We start from the raw sequence: 19,972 nt of genomic DNA, 5'->3' as shown, positions 1-19,972 counted from the left end.
GTACAATAATTCCACATAATTGCTATCAAGTTGCCTGCCTGGATAGTAAAATACATTATGGATGTAAAGTGCAGATGTGGCATCTGCTTCAACCGTTACCATTGCACTGGTGGGGAAAGGAATTGCTTCTGTCTGTGTAGGCAGGCTGATTTAATACATCTGCAGATCTATGATTGACTGACAGATGATATTTCATATTGAACACACACACACACAGGTTTCTGAATGAAAGGTGTTAATTGTGGCAGAGAATTGCATGAAAAGTCGCTCTTGTTAACTTTGAGTGCAAGCTTGTATTTCATTTGATGAAGTTATGTTTTTGTGGGGGGCAGGTGAAGTCTTTGTTAAAGGTAAAGGATTTTATTTTAATTCATTCATGGGATGTTGGCGTCGCTGGCAAGGCCAGCATTTATTGCCCATCCCTAGTTGGCCTTGAGAAGGTGGTGGTGAGCTGTCTTCTTGAACCGCTGCAGTCCGTGTGGTGAAGGGACTCCCACAGTGCTGTTAAGGAGGGAGTTCCAGGATTTTGAACCAGCGACAATGAAGGAACGGAGATATAATTCCAAGTCCGGAATCCAAGAGTGTTAATAGCTCTCGAATAAGTGCGCTACACCAATGTTCAGCAGTTGGGCTCAGAGTTGGCCTATAACTCCCAGCTCAGAAGAGCATCCCCTACTGCACCACTGTTAACATTTCCATTTCTGAAACCATTCACCTTGTCGTAACTCTTAAGTGGCTCTGACAAATTTAGTGCCAATTAGTGCTGAATTGTGAGGTGTTTTATGCTGTATACTCAAGCTCAGTTAGTATCCTTGCAGCTGACAGAGAGAATTGACGTTCATCATATACAAGTCGTGCTGGATTCAAATTAACCTCCCAGAGGTTTAAAAGCAAGAGGAGAAATCCAGAGCTCAGGGTTAACTTTTTCAGCAAATGCCCTTTGGTTAAGTGCTCACTAGTTTTCACCAATCTTAATTAACAATGGAGTGTATACCATACTCTAATTGTAATTCTGCCAAATTAATTCAATCTCAGGTTTAAAACATGGCCTCCTTTTACATTGCCATCCAAAATCTATAGTATGCATTCACAAAATGGCACTCGTATCTACTCCGAAGAGGGGAGATGAAGGTGAAAGGGCCTGATTCTACTTCACCTTGATGACTTTCACCTATCACAGTAAGGAAGGAATTTTCCATCAGTGATGGCATTTTTGAACCCCAAGGCCTAGGAATTGGCTTAGAACATAAATAAAAGCAGGAGTAGCCCATATGGTCCCTCGAGCCTGCTCCGCCATTCAATAAGATCATGGCTGATCATCAACCTCAACTTCACTTTCCCACCTGATCTCCAAAACCTTGATTCCCCTAGAGTCCAAAAATCTAACTATCTCAGCCTTGAATATTTTCATTGACTCAGCATTTACAGCCCTCTGGGGCAGATAATTCTAAATATTCACAACCCTCTGAATGAAGAAATTCCTCCTCATCTCAGTCTTAAATGGCCTACCCCTTATACTGAGACTATGCCCCCTAGTTCTAGACACTCCAGCCAGGTGAAACAACCTCTCAGCAATGTTTGCTCCAGCCTGCTTGCTCGAACTGGGCACAGGGCGCAAAAGAAAGAAAGACAACTTGCATTTGTATAGTGCCTTTCACAACATCAGGATGTCCCAAAGTGCTTTTATTTGAAGTGTAGTCACTGTTGTAATGTGGGAAACACAGCAGCCAATTTGTACACATCAAGCTCTCATGAACAGCAATGTGATAATGACCAGATAATCTGATTTAGTGATGTTGATTGAGGGATAAATATTTGCCAGGTCACTGGGGAGAACTCCCCAACACTTCTTTAAAATAGAGTCAGAGAATCTTTTACGTCCACCTGAGAGGGCAGACAAGGCCTCGGATTAACATCGCATCTGAAAGATGGCACCTCCAACAACACAATACTCCCTCCGTACTGCACTGGAGTGTCAGCCTAGATTTTTGTCCTCAAGTCTCTGGAGTGAGACTTGAACCCACAACCTTCTGATTCAGAGGTGAGAGTGCTACCCACTTTTTTTTAAATATTATACTTTATTGAACATTAAGAACATTTACAACATTGTGATCATTACATTGTATGATACAAATCAATTCCACCGCTCTGCACAGCCATTCCACCACCACATTTTAACATCAAAACCTGGTTTAATTTATCACCTGTAACATATTAATCGATTGTACTTATAAATTGGTTGTAAAATACTGTCCTTAAATTCCTGTCTGAATAAAACATCCACAGAGCCTTATAATGATCTTTTAGCTTATATTTAAAATACTCTTTTAGATTGATCCTCCTCCCCTTAAAAAGAGCATTCCTTCTTTGCACAATCACGAATCTAGCCAAACCGAACATTAAATTAATTGCTGCTCCGCTAGACTCGGGCAGACTCTCCTGCAATCCCCGTCTCAAAATTGAGTCCCACGGGATTCCCATTCTTGCTCTTAGGTCCCCACCCAGCAAAGAAGCTTCACACAACTGTCGAACATAGTACTTAAAGTCATTTAACTGCGGACATAACACTAGTAAATGGGACAGAGTCTCATCCCATGTCCCACACATTGGGCAAGTTGCCGCCTCCACTCGTCCAATCTTGCACAAGACTGTCATGGTAAAAATCCGGTTATGAGCCAATTTGAAATCCAGTTCAATCCATTCTGGGCATTTAAAATTCACCCACACTCCCTTCCAAATCCTGTTGAAGTCCAGCTGTGGGTATATACTCTGCCAAAACTCCTGACCAGCAGGTGTTTTGAATCTCCATTCTCTGAATACCTCATAGAAATCTCGAGTATTACAGTTGTCAAATTGGACCAACTCTCCCCCTTTCTCCAGTACAAAGCTTGGAAAAGCAGGACGCATTTTACTTCCTTTGGAGATTTCTGCATTTATTTCTTCCATCCAATCCTGTGGCATTGCCCTCACAATCTTCTCATACATGATTCCTATTGCTTTTCCTTCTACCTCCTGATCCTCCTCCCACACCATGTCCCTCACTATCGCTTCCGGCAACCAACCTGGAATTACCTCATAATACATCTTTCACAGATGTAATCCCAGCTTTTATAAAAGCTTGATTAAATAAAACCTCTCCTTCGATGTTGACCCACCTGTTCAAAAATAAGGGCTGTTCTATAAATTGCTCAGCCCCCTTGGGCATAAACTGCACACTCTTTAAAAATTGGGCCCAAGTCTCTACAACCCTCTTATAAAACCTAGGGAGAAGTTTAATCGATTTCAAAAACATATTATTGTATTCCATATACAATATCCCCTGCCCTCCTATCCCACTTCGTCTTAAAAAATGCTCAAAACAACTCTTCCAAAAACTTGTATTTGACTTCTGAAGAAATCTCTTCACCCATTTGATTCTAAAGGATTTCTTCTTCAAATCAGTATCTGGAAAATTGAGTCCTCCCTGATTTCTCCGTCCAATGATGGTATTGTAAGTCACCAAGGCTGGTTTCCCTTCCCATAAAAACCTCACACAAGCCTCTTGGATGGACTTTTCCGCCCACTCAGGAATATCCTCCACCGTCAATAAGTACCATAGCTTAGACAGCAGGAGAGCAAACACCACTGCCGCTCTTCCTTGCACTTTCAACCACCTTCTTTCCCATCTTCCCAAAATCCTTTTAATTTTCATAACCTTCAGTTCCCAATTTAATCGATCCACTTCATCCCTGTCTTTCTTGCACCCAATATGCACCCCTAGAACTTCCAAAACCTCCACCACCTTAAAGGGACAGTCCCCCAACCATTCCCCCCCTACCCCTCCCTGCAACCAGGCATTGGGACTTACTATAATTCACTCTGGCTCCTGAAGCTCTACAATATTCCTCCACTACATCCATAGCTTTCCTCACTGACTCCCCATTTCTCAATGTTAAGGTTGTGTCATCTGCATATTGGTGTATCACCGACACCAGCCCAGAACTGGGGACCACAATCCCAACTACACCTTGTTTCTTTCGCATCATGTAACCTAATGGTTCTGCTACCAATGTGTACAACAATGGGGACAGGGGACAACCCTGTCTCACTGATCTCTGTACCAGAAAATACTTGGATAAAAAAACCATTACATTTAACGCAGCTAAATATGTTTGAATAAAAAATCCTTATCCACTGAATGAAATTTTCCTTGAAACCAAATGCTTCCAAAACCTTCAATAAAAACTCACGAGAGTCCCTATCAAAGGCTTTCTCTTGATCTATCTTTAATACATAAGCCTCCCTCCCACTCTCTTCCATGGGCTCTATCGCATCTCGGATTGAGACCACAGAGTCTGCGATGTCCCGGCCTATGACTCCATAGGACTGAGAGGGCAAAACTATCTCAGGTAACACCTCCTTCAAACAATTTGCCATAACCCTCGCCAAGATCTTATAATCCACATTTAATAATGTGATGGGCCTCCAAATCTTCAGATCCCATCTATCCCCTTTATTTTTATATAAGCTAAGCTTATGGTACCTCTCCTCATAGATGGGGCCAGGCTTCCCTCAATTTTAATTTCCTTAAAAACTTCTAAGAGCAATGGACTTAAAATCTCGAAAAATTCTTTATAAAATTCTGCACTTAGTCCATCGGACCCTGGGCTTTTCCCCCCCTTCATTCCACTTATTGCTACTTTTATTTCCACTAATCCTACTTCTTTGTCACACATGCTTCTCTCATCCTCCTTTAAACCCTCTTCAATAAAAGAGGTAACATTCTCCATCGCCAATTTGGAAATGTCTTCTTTTGTATATAACTCTTGATAAAAGCTGCTAGCCACCTCTAAAATCTCCACACTTTCATGAATGATCTTCTCCCCAACCTTCAACTCTTCAATTAACGATACTCTCTGTCGCAGCTTCTCTTGCACCAGAAACTATCTAGTGCATCTTTCGCCCTCCAATGCATCTCTAGCCTTTGCACAGAGAATGGCCCCCTCGCATTTTTCAGCTTGCAATAATTCCCACTCTTCCTTCAGCACCCAGAACTTAGTCTCAGCTCCCTTATCCCCTCCATCAACTGCTTTACAGACATCCGTAAACCTTTTCTTTATATTCTCTTCTCGACGCCGGTTAGCTGTCGCCCTCTTTTTCCCCATAACGTACCGAAAAAACTTTTACCTCATATTTGAAATTGTCCCACCAAACTCTTCTTTCTTTCAAGAACAAAGGTTCCTTCCGAGCATTCTTTATTATATTTATAATCCCTTCTTTATAAGCAATTTCTTTCAGGTATTGATTGTTTAAAATCCACACCCCTGAACCGATCTTAACTCTGCTGTTCCTAATTCTAAGAACCAAAGCCGAGTGATCACTAAAAAATACTTTTTTATAATAAATCTCCATCGCCTCCAAACTTAACCCTTCCCGCATTAACACAAAATCTATTCGGCTCTGTTTTAAAACATCACCCACCCAACCTGCTCTGGAGAACTCCCTTTTCATGGGGTTCTGGTCCCTCCATAAGTCTCCCAAATTTAAATTTGCCATCATTTTTACAATCATCCCTCTGGATTTATCATCCTTAAAGATCATCTGGGCTGAAATGTCCATCCGAGATAAAAATACATTAAAATCCCCCACTATGCAAGGATTTTCCACCTCTGCCGCTTCAGTGAATAACCCCCAAAAAAACTCACGACGCTTGCAATGGTCGTTCGGTGCATAGATATTAAAGAGATCGCAATTAAATCCCTCCATTTTTACCCTTAGCCATAAAAATCTCCCCTCAGTGTCCTTGTCCACCAAGGCAACGTTCTCTTTTATGGACAGACTCACAAAAACAGCCACCCCTCTACGGTTATTGTTTGCACAACTTGCAAACACCTCTCCCTTCCAAACCTTCTGAACTCTTTCTAGAATATCCTCATCCCAAAAGGTTTCTTGCAGACACAACAAGTCCGAACCTTTAAAACCCTGCAACAACTGCTGCAATTTCTTCTCACCCCTCAGTCCGTTCACATTAATCGAGACCAATGTAATCATGGCTCCAAAGAAGGGAAGTATGCCTGATAATCTCCCCATCATTTAATCTCTGGCTCTTCCCTCCGCTTATGCTCCTTCTCAACTTTTCAGGCAGCTGTTGCTTTTTCCTGCAGCCTCCGGCTCTTTTTCACCTCCTGTTTGACCCCTCCCTGCTGTTTCAGCCTCTTCCTTGCATTAAGTTTGGGCCCAGGAGCTGCCCTTTCTCCTCCTTCTGCCCCTCACTAACCTTTCCCTTTCCACATGATGCCACCCCACCCCCGACTTCCATGTCTCTGTCCCCCTCTAATTCCTCACACTCAAGCTCTTCTGCAACCCCCTGTGCCTGCTCCCCATCAGATACATAATCCTGCTCCCCGTCAAATACTTCATCTCCCATAGAGAGCCTTCCTGCTATCGCAGTTTCTCCCACTGTGCCGCTCCCTTTGACCACATCTCCACCTCTGACCCTTCCACCCTGTTCCCTCACTCCATTGGACAATGGCACACCTAAATTGTTCCCTTCTGATGTCTCTATCTCGCCGATTCCATCCTGCTGTCCCTTTAAGGCTCCTGCCTCTTGCACCCTCTCCCATCATGCCCCCTCCCGCTCACCAAAATATCCAACTCCCCGCCTCTCCCTGGAGCACCCACATCCACCACACACCCCGCTCCCTCCACCTCTCCCCTCGCAGACACCAGACTCCCCAGGGGGAGCCGAACCGCACTAAGGCTCGAGTCTGCACTCGACCCTCGCTGCCCGCTGCTGTCTTTGTTCCCCTTCACAGCACTCTGCATGTTTTCCGCCATCTTCATCCCGTTCTCCGCTCCGCCATCCTCTGCCTCCTCCTGTGCTCCTTTCTCCTTCATTTTACCGCTGTGTCCTCCAACTGCACCGCTCCTCCGGCTGTTCCACTCTCATCTCCTGCTCCTCCTCCCATCTCATCACTCATATCGCTCCCTTCTGCCACACACTCACAGCGGGTGGGGCCTTTGCGACGCACCCCACAGCTCTCCGCCTTGCAGCTCTGAGCAATGTGTCCCGACTCACCGCAATTGTAACAATACAGGTCTGGACAGTTTCTTACGAGATGGTCATGTCCAAGACAATAATAGCACACCTTTACTTGGTTATCATGCAGCACGCAAAGGTACTGCACTCCTTCCAGTGTCTCGAACATCATACTGTACGGCAATGACCTCACCCCTCTGGGAACCGCACCTTTACATACCGGGTTCCGTCTGCTACCCGTGTTCCCGGATAGTACCTCCATTTTATTGCAGAACAGATTTTAATGACCCACGACTCCTACTTCTTACTTAGCACTTCGTCCTCGATGTGAACTGGCAAGTTTAAAAATGAAACCACCACCTCCTCTGAATATAGCAGTGCCACCTCCAAGAATTTCTCACCAACTTTCAGACTGAGTAACAGTCTTTCCACCTCCTTACGACCACTGACCGTCACCTCGAATCCCACATTTGGCTTAGGTCAGCAGGCAAAGCAGCTTCCCTCACCACAGTCCTCATGAACCGCCTGGATAATATCCCAAGCTCGAATCTTCTCATCTTCACACTGCACCTCCACCGTGTTTTCTTTACCAAACCTCCTGAGGTCCCGGCCCAAATCTTTGGGCCTTTTTTTGTCCTTTCCCACCACAGTTTCTTCCCTAATTAAATTCCTCTCAGGAACATTGTCCTCTGAGGGGCCCGGCACTCTGGACCCCTCAGCAGCCATCTGGCTGTTATTGTGGGCCAAAAAGGCCTGAAAACCAAACCCCAAAACTCACCACCAATTTTTTACAAAACTCCCTCCAACTCCCAGCTGCAATCAGGCAACCAGTAACACCTGGCTCACTCCTAGCCCCTCCCACCTAGAGAGTGCTACCCACTGAGCCACAGCTGTTAGCTTTTTAACTGGACCTATCCACTTTAATTCCAATTCTTTGCTTTTCCTCGTGGTTTATTATATTCTCCATGTTCAAATATTTATCCAATTCCTTTTTAAATGATGTTATAGTCTCTTAGCCACTTGTGGTAAAGCATTCAAAGTTCGAATAATCTCTGTGTAGGGACATTCCCCCACGGTTATTCCTCTCCTGAATCCATGACCCCTTGTTGTTGATTTAACAATCAGTGGAAACAATCTTTCACAATTTACCTTCTCAAATCCTTTCATAATCTGGAAAACCTTTGCAGAATCCCTCTTAATGTTCTCCGTTCCAATTAAGAAGCCCGTTTTTTTTAGCTTTTCCTTTGATCTATAACTTCTCATTCCTGGTATTATTTCGGTGAATGTTTGCTATATCCTTTCGATGGCTCTAATTCCTTTCCAAAAATGGAATTATGACAATAATCCAGCTGTGGCCTAGCTACAGTTTTGTACAAATTTAACAACACTTCCTTGCTTTTATATTCAAGCCCTTAATCCTATTTGTTTTAATTGGCTTTACAAGCCACTCTCCCACCTTTAACGGATAATGGCCCATAATTTGCAGTCAGCGGCGAAGCAAAGGTGTTCGCCGCTGGCCCCAAAGTAAGCTTCCCACAGGGCGAGAAGTTCGGCTTTTCAAAGCTGCTGTGACGCCAACAAGCTGTCTAAACAACCAATCACATTGCAGAATTCTCACAGACCAAGAACTAGGAAATAGAAAGCACAAATAATCAAACACTTTTTTAAAAAGATTACAGAGAGCTAAATAAAGATTCGAACATACTAATTGGGTTAAGGTAGATGCTGAAGTATCATGAAGGAACTTGAAATCTAAAATTTTTAACTTAATGGAGATATTTGACATTCCACCAATCCAAAATTAGTTTCTCAGGGCCAGAACAGTTGTTTATCAATAGTTATTACTCAGAACGCCGTTAAAAACTCAGTTACATCTGATTTGAATGGGTCTAACTTTTTATGGCATTTCTAACAGCGATATTTGTTCGGAGGAGGGAAAGTTTTTGTCGGTTCAGTGATTTCACAGATTGCCGGCTCTGGGTTGTTGGGGGGGGGGGTGCGGGGACGTGGGTGTCCACAGCACAGTCTGTGGAGGAGCAGTGAATGACAGACCGCAGCTTCAGGATTTCCGTGTTAGGCTGCGCTTGCGCTAAATCCTGAAGTTGCGGTCAGCTTCAGAGCCAAAATGACAGCGAACGCTGCCAGTTCACCATCATCAGGAATTCAATTTCAAGGCCAATGTGCCAGCAGTCCCAGGTTCTAAAAACACCTTATTTTGAGTAAAAAAAACCCTCACACACAGACATAGAAAAAGGCCATTCCCACAGGATAATGATATTGGCCTAGATTTTGCGGTAGGAATAACAGTGAGGCTATCAGCGCTCACCTTTTACTAAGGAATAAATCAGAAAGCTACTTCCGGTGTCCACAACATGCGCAGTTAAACACGGAAATCAGGAAGTTGTTGTCCAAGTTGCCTGGCCCCTCCAGAGGCTTCACTCTAACAGAATCTCACCGAGAGACTCGGCATTCACATATTTGCAATAGCATGGAGCTGCGGTGCTTACCCACTAGATACCCACTAAACACGCCAGAACAAGTTACAGCTTGTCGATTGCAGTGTACGTGAATTTTTAACTGTGTGATAAGTTTTAATTACTACCAAACAACCTCTAAGGCACTGAAAATTTACTTTTAGATGTGTGGAGTCTCATTCCTTCAGATTTTAATTATTGGAGATTTAATTTTAATTGAAAATTTAAATCAAAACTGTTTTTTACATTTTCTTACTCTTTTGCCTCCCTCCCTTGATCCCATCTTTCTTTCCCTCTCTAGTTCATTTTATGTAAATGATTTGGCATTGAGTTAAATATTCTAACTGACACTTCCTGGTTTAGACTCTGCGTACCTCAGTGAGGATTCTTCAATCCGAGTGGTTGAGGAGACAGGCTGTTGCTTGCTCTGTTCACACACACCACAGATCCCCTGTACAGGGCGCCACGCTATATCAGATTCCTGATGACTGTAAGTTGCCGCGCAAAAAGCCCACAGAATGTCTGTGGGCAGCTGTAAGCATAACGGATGGTGAGCGCCGGTCGTTCGCCGCTGACCGCAAAATCCTGGTTGACTTATCTCGCTGCGGAGACTCGGCAAGTTGAAGCTGCTTCTTTGTGTGACTAACCAGCAGCTGAGGGGTGCAGTGACTTCACAGGCCCGACGGCAACCATTAACATCACCATCTTCTTACCCAGTGAGTGGGAGGCAGGTCCCGTGTGTTCAAACTTCATTCACAACAACTGTTAGCTTGAATTTTATTAGGAGGTCAGACCGTTTCATGAATATTCTGAAGCAAAAGAACTAATGTTCTCCACAGGAGATGCCACCAAATTAAATTATTCCTGCGTCTTTACTTGAAAGATTTTTTTTAAGGAAAGGAGACTTTTTTATGAATGAGAAATTTCTGTCAAGTTTAATTAATGTGAATGAAGAGACAGCTTCTTATTTTATTGCTGACTTTCATTTAAGAATGCCGCAGTACCTACTCCTGTTCAATAATTAAACAGTTTAGGTTCCAGAACACTGGGTAACATGTTGACAATTTACCGACACCTGGGAGCTTGCAACTGGCACATGTCTCAATGTCAACTCCTGTGCATTTAAATTGTCAACTGGGCAAGACATACTATCCCCTCACACGTCAGAGGAGTCAGTACTTGAGAACAGATAGGTTCATGTCTACTCTGTCTTTGCTGTGTGTCTCATCGTTGTGGGAAATCAGGTTCTGAATCCACTATGGAGTATTTCAGCCAGAAATTAATCTCTCACCAACAGCTATTAAGTGTCTGTGCCTTTAGATCGGTTTTGTCTCCCAGTGTACACAGTATACACAGTACAGCATTGCCCTTATTCTGACAGTCTCTGCTCTAAGAATAGAAATGTTTTTCTGGGGCACTGAGAGTGAAGCTGCATTGGGGTTGGCTGGTATCTATCACACCAAATTTTTTGTAGGAGTACGGTCAAAATACTGTTTAATGCAAAAGAAAGACTTGAATTTATGTAGTGCCTTTCACGCCGTCGCAAAGCGCTTTACAAATGGAGTACTTTTGAGGTATAGTTACTGTTATAATGTAGGAAACGTGGCAGCCAATTTGCGCACAGCAAGCTCCCGCAAACAGCAATGTGATAATGACCAGATAATCTGCTTTTTTTAGTGATGTTGACTGAGGGACAAATATCCAGGACACTGGGGATAAGTCCCCTACTCTTCTTCGAAATAGTGCCATTGGGTCTTTTACATCCACCTGAGAGAGCAGACAATAACTCGGCTTAATTTCTCCTCTGAACAACGGCACCTCCGACAGTGCAGCGCTTCTCCAGTATTGCACTGGAGTGTCAGCCTGGATTTTGTGCTCAAGTTTCGAGAGTGGGACTTGAACCCACAACCTTCTGACTCAGAGGTGAGAGTGCTACCCACTGAGCCACGGTTGATGCAGAAAAGAGATAGCTGAGGAGTGACCTGATAGAAGTCTTTAAGATTATGAAAGGGTTTGATAGGGCAAGTGTAGAGAAGATGCTTCCACTTGTGGGGGAGGCCAAAACTAGGGGCCATGTACATAAGATAGTCACTTATAATTCCAATGGAGAATTCAGGAGAAATGTCTTTACCCAGACAACAACAACAGTGGTGAGAATGTGGAACTCGCTACAACAAGGAGTAGTTGAGGTGAATAGCATAGATACATTTAAGAGGAAGTTAGATAAACACATGAAGGAGAAAGGAATAGAAGAATAAGCTGATAGGGTTAGATGAAGAAGGATGGGAGGAGGCTCGTGTGGAGCATAAACATCTTAAAATCTTTCTGATGGATTAGGTTTTCAATATTGCTAGAAATAGCAAAGGAAATGGCCACAATGTTGCTAATAGAAAAAAAGCAGAGGAAATCTCCCCCCAGCCAGACAGAAAGCAAGCTCTGTCCTTGAACAGTACTGGTATCAAATGATTTTGCGTTTCTTTATGCCAACACGGTGAGTTAAAAACAAGGCTCCTGTATCTCAGTTTGAAGCTCACTGGTACATAATATGCTTGTGTGGCGGTACCACCGGTTGTCCCTTACATAAAGATACATAATTCCCTTTAACTTAACTTACTTATGTATGTATAACTTACCTGTTGGGGCCGTTGCCCCTTTAACTTGCCTGTTGGGCCGTTGCCCCTTTAAGAGGCGACCTAACGTGCTGACGTCACGCATCACCTGACGCACGCGCGCCGGCTGCCGGCCCGACTCGGCCTTCCAAGACGGCCACCGGCACAGCCCGGCCTACCACGACTTCGGCCACATCAGCCAGATGACGGGAGCGACGCGATCTTCCGCCCCCGCGGCAAGCACCGGCACAGCCCGGCCTCGGCCTCAATGGCCAGCCTCCGTACCGGGAGACGCGCTGACGCAATGACGCGGTCACGTGATGCCCCAAGCGCGGGCAAGCGCGACGACGCGCATCACGTGATGCCCTAAGCGCAGGAAACGCGACCGAGCGTGATGACGTCATAACGCGACCGAGCGTGATGACATCATCACGCTCTCCACAGGACTGCAAACTCAGTGGAGTCCCCGCTGGGAAAAGACCTATACCACGGTGCTCCTACAGTCAGCCATCTTACTTGATGTAATTAGTTTGTTCCTGTAAATAAACAACTTGTTAATAGTTCGTCGAAGTCAAACTCTCTTATTTAGTGGCGATGTACACGAACCGCTGCATTGGTGACCCAACGACGTGAGTACGGGAGCTCATCAATTCCTACACTACAATTGGTGACCCCGTATCCATGAACGATTTTCACGGTAGCAACGTGCGCCTGAACCTCGTCTTCCCACAAGACGACCGACGCACAACTGACGAACAACCATGGAACAGCAACCGCCTAACACCGATTCCTCCAAAGGCGACCCCGTCTTTGCGAACGTATTCGCAAGGTAAGCGCAGTCTGGAGCAGATCCCATTTGACACGGACAAAACTCAACCGGATCCCGTTTTTTTTTTTTTTGTGAACAATTTTCACAAAAGAAGCACGCAATGGAAGCACCAGCCGTTTTGCTGTCGCTACCTCAATCCAGGGAGCCACAGTCTCCCTCGTGCTTTGTAAAGGTAGAAGCCCTGCTCGACAAGAACATCGATGCGGCACCAACCACGCACTTGCTTACGGTCCCCATACTCATCTTTCCTACCGCCACATGGATCGTCCGCCTCTACGTTCAAAGCAACAGCAAGTATATACATCTCTCCAAGTGCGGGGTACAGCATGTTTGGGCCCACAAAATCGGAGCGCGCCCTGCGGGGATACCACGAGGACTCACCCCCACGAAACACGAGGACGCACTCCTCGCGCACGAGGACCCATCCCTCGCGAACCACGAGGACCTATCCCTCGTGAAAAATGACGAAGACTCCTCCGCCAATGACGCACCAGCCCTTCAGCCTGCTGGTTGTGTTACCTACTACACGATTCGGTGTGAATAAAATGCGTGCCGCCCTCCCGTCTGTGTTCTCCTAAATCTACAACAGTTACAAGTGTTGCCGCCCTCCAGGCAGAGTTGACCCCTTCTGAAAGCAACAACAACCCAGACCATTGCCGCCCTTTCTCCAGTTTTCCCTTTAACAAACGCAAACCTCTACTGATGCTGCACACATCGAGGACGGGTCCAACGGGCATCCTGCGGCCGCGATCAGCCACGTGAAAGTTGCTGGCCTCACCGATCACTGATCAACGCAGCAACTCTTCACCCTCTGTTGTGTTAACGTCGTAGCACTATGGCACGCACTGTTCCGCGTGTTCTAGCCTCCTGAAGGTTTCGCTCACCTGTCGCCGAGTTCACCGACATCGCCAGTCAAGTCCTTCTGGATTGCCCATCGGCGTTCCTGCAGATTTCGTCAGAACAAGGACTTGTTCCAACATCAACAGATTCATCGCCCGCGTCTGCCCAACTTGCCCGTCACTCTGACAAGGCCTGCTGTTTCGCACATCTCCACGGTCCTTCACCTGACGGATACACTTTATTCGCCACAACACGCGTACGGATCCCCTCACGAGCAGCATCTTCGGACCTTGCTCACCAAGCCGAGACAGCATGACCGCCGAGACCACCAGCTCGTTAGACCATCTCATTCTTGGACTTTCGTTAAAGCGAATTCTGGGGGGGGGGGCTCATGTGGCGGTACCATCGGTTGTCCCTTACATAAAGATACATAATTCCCTTTAACTTAACTTACTTATGTGTGTATAACTTACCTGTTGGGCCGTTGCCCCTTTAAGAGGTGACCTAACGCGCTGACGTCACGCATCACGTGACGTACGCGCGCCGGCCGCCGGCCCATCTCGGCCTTCCAAGACGGCCGCCGGCACAGCCCGGCCTACTTCGACTTCGGCCACATCAGCCAGCCGACGGGAGCGATGCGATCTTCCGCCCCCGTGGCAAGCACCGGCACAGCCCGGCCTCGCGACCTCGGCCTGAATGGCCAGCCTCCGTACCGGGAGACGCGCTGACGCAACTACGCAGTCACGTGATGCCCCAAGCGCGGGCAAACGCGATGACGCGCATCACATGACGCCCTAAGCATGGGAAACGCGACCGAGCGTGATGACGTCATCATTCTCTCCACAGGACTGCGAACTCAGTCCTCGTGGAGTCCCCACTGGGACAAGACCTATACCACGGTGCTCCTACAGTCAGCCATCTTACCTGCCATCTTACCTGATGTAATTAGTTTGTTCCTGTAAATAAACAACTTGTTAATAGTTTGTCGAAGTCAAACTCTCTTATTTAGTGGCGATGTACACGAGCCGCTACACTTGCGTCTTTTATCAAGCAACTCTAATCATTTTCTTATAGTGTAAAGTGTTCTGTTTTATATACATTGATGTCCTGGCCGACATTTATCCCTCAATCAACATCACTAAAGTAGATTATCTGGTCAATATCACATTGCTATTTGTGGGAGCTTGCTGCGTGTAAATTGGCTGCCGCGTTTCCTACATAACAATAGTGACCACATTTCAAAAAGAACTTCATTGGCCGTAAAGTGCTCTGGGACGGCATGTGATTGTGAAAGGCGCTGTATAAATGCAACTTCTTTCTTTTCTTTCATTTGTTGCTTTCACCAGTACTTTGCAGCCCAACTCCCAGCAATTTTCTTTGAATCAGTTTCTCAAAAAATGTCCACCTAAGTCTAGAAATTGCTGTTGGCGTGCTCTTCGAGGATTAACTGTGGCTCACCAAAAGTTTTTGGTAGTAATAAAACCGACTGGTTTGCTCACAATTTTTCTGTTTTCAGTCTGTGGGCTAAAATGTGGACTTATATCTCCTATGCGATGAAAATGAAGAAGCACAAATCTGTTTAATGAGACGTGAGCTACAATTCGGAGATAGGTGTGCAACTGAAATAATACTGCACAGGCAAAGGTAGATGGCTATTTAGCAAAATTGCTGTAGAATTAGGCATCTCTAGAGTGGAATGAGCCAGTTTTATAGACCAGGCACTACAAATCCTACTGCAAGAAATCAAGGGAGAGCAGGCACACAATTTGTGGGACTGGTGGCCACCTTTGCTCAGAAGCAGAACAACTAATGGGGCTGCTGGTCATCCCACCTACAGAAAAAAATACTTCATGGGACTGATAGCTACCCTATCCTGGAAGGAACATGGGAGGAGGTGACCATAACAACAACTTGTATTTATATAGCACCTTTAACGTAGTAAAACGTCCCAAGGCGCTTCACAGGAGTGTTATCAAGCAAAATTTGACACCGAGCCACATAAGGAGATATTATATAGACAGGTGACCAAAAACTTGATCAAAGAGGTAAGTTTTAAGGACCGTCCCAAAGGAGGAGAGAGAGGTAGAGAGCAGAAAGGTTTAGGGAAGCAATTCCAGAGCTTAGGGCCTAGCCAGCTGAAGGCACAGCCACCAATGGTGGAGCGATGGAAAGTGGGGATGTGCAAGAGGCTGGAATTGGAGGAGCGCAGAGATCTCTGGGTGTTGTAGGGTTGGAGGAGATTCCATAAAGAGGGAGGGGTGAGGCCATGGAGGGATCTGAAAAGGATGAAATGACTGCAAGCATGCAACACCATTCAGCCAGCACAGTCACCAGACACGGTGTACTCACATACAAGGTACTTGCAATGGACAGCTCAAGCAGCTCTAAGACCACCACAATACCAGCAGACTGTCAGTAAAACTCTGCATTTAACAAACACACTTACTCTTTCTACAAGGTAATCACTGGCAAAGTGGTAGAATTGGTATAATTGATTGTTTTTTATTAACACTAAATATTATTTCAAATTCAGCATCACTGATCATTCCTGTAGGTAGACATCATGTGATCCGAATTGCAAGTTCTCTGCTAAATAATTAGCTAAATATTAACCTGACCCAGGAACCATAACAGATCGTGTGAAACCTCCTTCTTTATGGAAGGTCAACTGAATCTAAGAGAAGACAGGCTTTGGACCAATAATGCGCTTATTTATATAAAATACATGAATGATCAATGTGCAATCTCCACAGTGGGAACATTTAATTCCCTCCACTCCTTGGATTATGAAAACAATAAAGACGTAACCTGCTTTCTCTCTAAATATGGACCCTATGGCAGAAGATTGTCTTCTGTGGCTGTGGCCTTTGAAGCTAAGCTCATTCATCCTTTTGTGATGGCTGCTAAGCTACAGATAACTGAGAGCAGGACTGCCCAGAGCACTGGCCCCTTTGGACAGTTGGAGATCCTGCCTATTGAGATGTCAATCACAGAGGGCTCCAAACTGTGCCCTACCCTTAGAATGCTGGGCAGACAGTATACCTCTCAGGAGTTCATTAAATTACTTTTTACCAATATTGAATGAAGATAACCTTTATCGATGGCCGAAGATGCTTATCCCTGAATGCAACCATTTCAGCTTAGTGACCCCTGAGGTTCCCATTGTTCAACACCTTGTATATCTAAGCAGTGACGGTGTAGTTGAGTCTGGGGTTGAGCTATTGTAACCCCTCCCATGAGAAACTTCGGGTGGTATAAGTTTGACCCCTTACATGCTGAATCTAGGAGAAATATTGCAACTTTTCAGAAACAAAGTACAAGCAGCAATACCGTGCCAACTGAATCTGCCAACATTTGTGCACTACATAACCGAGGAAATAATTGAGGCTATGTCAATGAAAAATGTCTAAGCTGAGATTGGTAGATTTTTGTTAGACAAGGGTATTAAGGGTTATGGAACCAAGGCAGGTAGCTAAGGTTAAGATACAGATCAGCCATGATCTAACTGAATGGCAGAACAGGCTCGAGGGGCTGAATGGCCTTCTCTTCTTCCTATGTTCCTATCAATAAATGGCCTGCACTTAATTTGTGTATTCATTTGTCATTTATTTTGTTACAATATAGCAGGAGCTCACCATAAGGTAGCAATAGATGCTATTTGAAGACCTAAGCACAAAAGTGCCTTTCAGCCTGCACACGAATGAAGAAATTCTCTACATAATTCAGGTGAAAGCTATTTGTACAGTTGACATATGCTTTGCATACCAGCAATATGACCTTGACTTAATTTGCAACAGTGTAATTGCATCTAGTACATGCCAACTGTATGGCCAGCTGTTGTAGTAACCATCTGGACAATAATTTCCAAGTTCAGTGGGCTGAGAGTGGTAGAACACAATGACCCAGAAACTGCGGTCGGCGGTGTAGCTCCGGAGTACTCCGCCAACCTACAGAAAGAATATGAGCTTACCTTGTGCAAGCCCCAGAACGGAGACTTCCTCTTTCGCACTGCAGAGTTCTGCGTAGTGTATGACATCAAGGAGGCCAGGAGCGCCGCGTAAAGCCTATGAATAAGGCACAACAAAACTAAGCCACGCCCACAGAATCTTCTTTCAGTCTCTTCCATTGAAATTACATTTTAAAAACTTCAAAAAAAACTTTTAATTAAACTGCTACTTGGACTTATTTCATATATCAGCATTTTGTTTTTTTTCACCCAAACTCACAATTTATTAGTCCCTATGTATACAACTTCCCATTTTGATACTCAGTAAAGGCCTAACACTCCTACAAGTAATGTTGAACTTCAGAAAGAGATTCCCAGCCATATATCCAAAGTTAATTTTCAGGATTAAAATGTATTATTCAGACCTCATTTAGACTGGTAATAGATAAATCTGTTTTCCTTCTTATAGATGCATTATATTGTTTGTTATGTTGTTCACCTTTGAGTTGTAAGGACAGAATTGGTCACTGAAATCTGACAGCTGGTCACTTTATTTAACTTTCTTGTTCAACTTCCCAAGTAATTAAAATGAATACTTTCTATCTGACTATCTGTCTGGTCTTCTGTTGATATTTTTTCACGAGCAATCAATTTAATTGTCAGAATTTAACTGAAAGTGAAATAGAGTATGCAAAATAGTGTGTTCACATGAAACTTGCAAAAATAACTTACAATCTAACAGCAGTTAAAGATTTTTAATGATTTGGATGTGTGCTCTCCGTTTAACGACACAAAACTAAAGTACATGAAACACAACATCCCCTCACTACACACTGTTGAAACAAAACTGAAAGTTATCCTTTAAATCTTGAATTGATTTCTGTTTAAAAGTCTGTGCAAAGTCAAACATTCTGAGGACCCGCACTGCGCTGTGAGCAGTGTGTTTTGACTTTAGGAGATGTTTTTATCCAGGCTATTTGAACATGGGTGCTCTCTGTGATAACTTGCATGTTCTTAGTAATACAGGGAACTCTTGTTTAAACGGCACCTAAATATCTGGAATGCTCTATTAACCGGCAAAATTCATACTCTGAAAACAACACCTCAATAACCAGCAATGTTGCCGAGTCCGAGTCTCCCGCGGTGGCCGAGTTAGTCAATGGGGCTAGTTCTCCAAACTGCCACTACTCAGCTTCTTGGCGCTGTCGGAAGTCATTAAAGAGTTATGGATTACCCTCAACTGGCAGTACTTAATCAAGCATCTTCCACCATCCATTTAACACAACATTCTGTAGGTGAGTACCCAATTACTGTATATTGCACATTTCTTGAATTTTTAATTTTTGTTTGTTAAAAATAGCCTCGGTAGATAACCCTCTCTGTCATCCGGAATTTTTAATCAACCGGCACCATCCTGGTCCCATCGGTGCCGGATACCAGAGAGTTTCCTGTACAATGCTACAAATATTTACTTGTGTGCTTGTGTACGTCTCTCTCACATACACATATAAAAAGTACCAATCTATATTGAACATCAAGCTAGAAAAATTGAAACCTTTTCATTTTAGTTTGACATGTTCCCTGGTTTTGAAGATTGGGTATCAGTACTGTACCGTGTCACACTATATTTTTATATATATATATAATTATTATATATATATGCTTTAAATTGAAAGGTACGGCCATTTGAACCGTAATCGACCAACAAAAAGGTTTCCTCCAGCAAAACGTACACATCGATCTTCTTTTAAGATGTGAAACAGGCTCTTGCGCCTGCTTTCACTAACCATAACATTTTCGGATGTAATTGCTGGGCAGTTGGTGGGCAAATAGCCCAACTCTGTGCCAGCAATTGTGAATTCCAAGGTGGATGATCTGTCGAGGCGAATCTTGACGGATCGCAAGTTCAGGATTTAGCGCATGCGCAATCCCAAGCTTGCGGTACATTTCAAAGGCGATATGACAGCGTACTCTCAGAATACGCTGTCATACCCACCGCAAAATCCAGGCCATCATAAAATATGTTCGTTAAAATTGGGCCTGTCTCTGATCCCTGCTCTACCTTCATGTAAATCTCTTCTTGATTCTGTCTCCTCTCTTCATGTCTCACATAGTTTTTCTTTCTTTCTTTCTTTCCTTCTCTTTGTATGTATGTCATTCTTTCATTATGTCTGGTTCACCACCACTCATCCAATTTCTTACTCGGTTTGGCTCTGAATCAAATATTGTGCGTGTATGTGTCTATAAAAATGATAC

Source organism: Somniosus microcephalus, chromosome 1 (genome assembly GCF_052327205.1).
Source record: "Somniosus microcephalus isolate GS21.2 chromosome 1, FLI_Smic_1.0, whole genome shotgun sequence".
Classification (NCBI taxonomy): domain Eukaryota; kingdom Metazoa; phylum Chordata; class Chondrichthyes; order Squaliformes; family Somniosidae; genus Somniosus; species Somniosus microcephalus.
The sequence above is the reverse complement of the archived record's forward strand: the minus strand, read 5'-3'. Positions refer to the sequence as shown.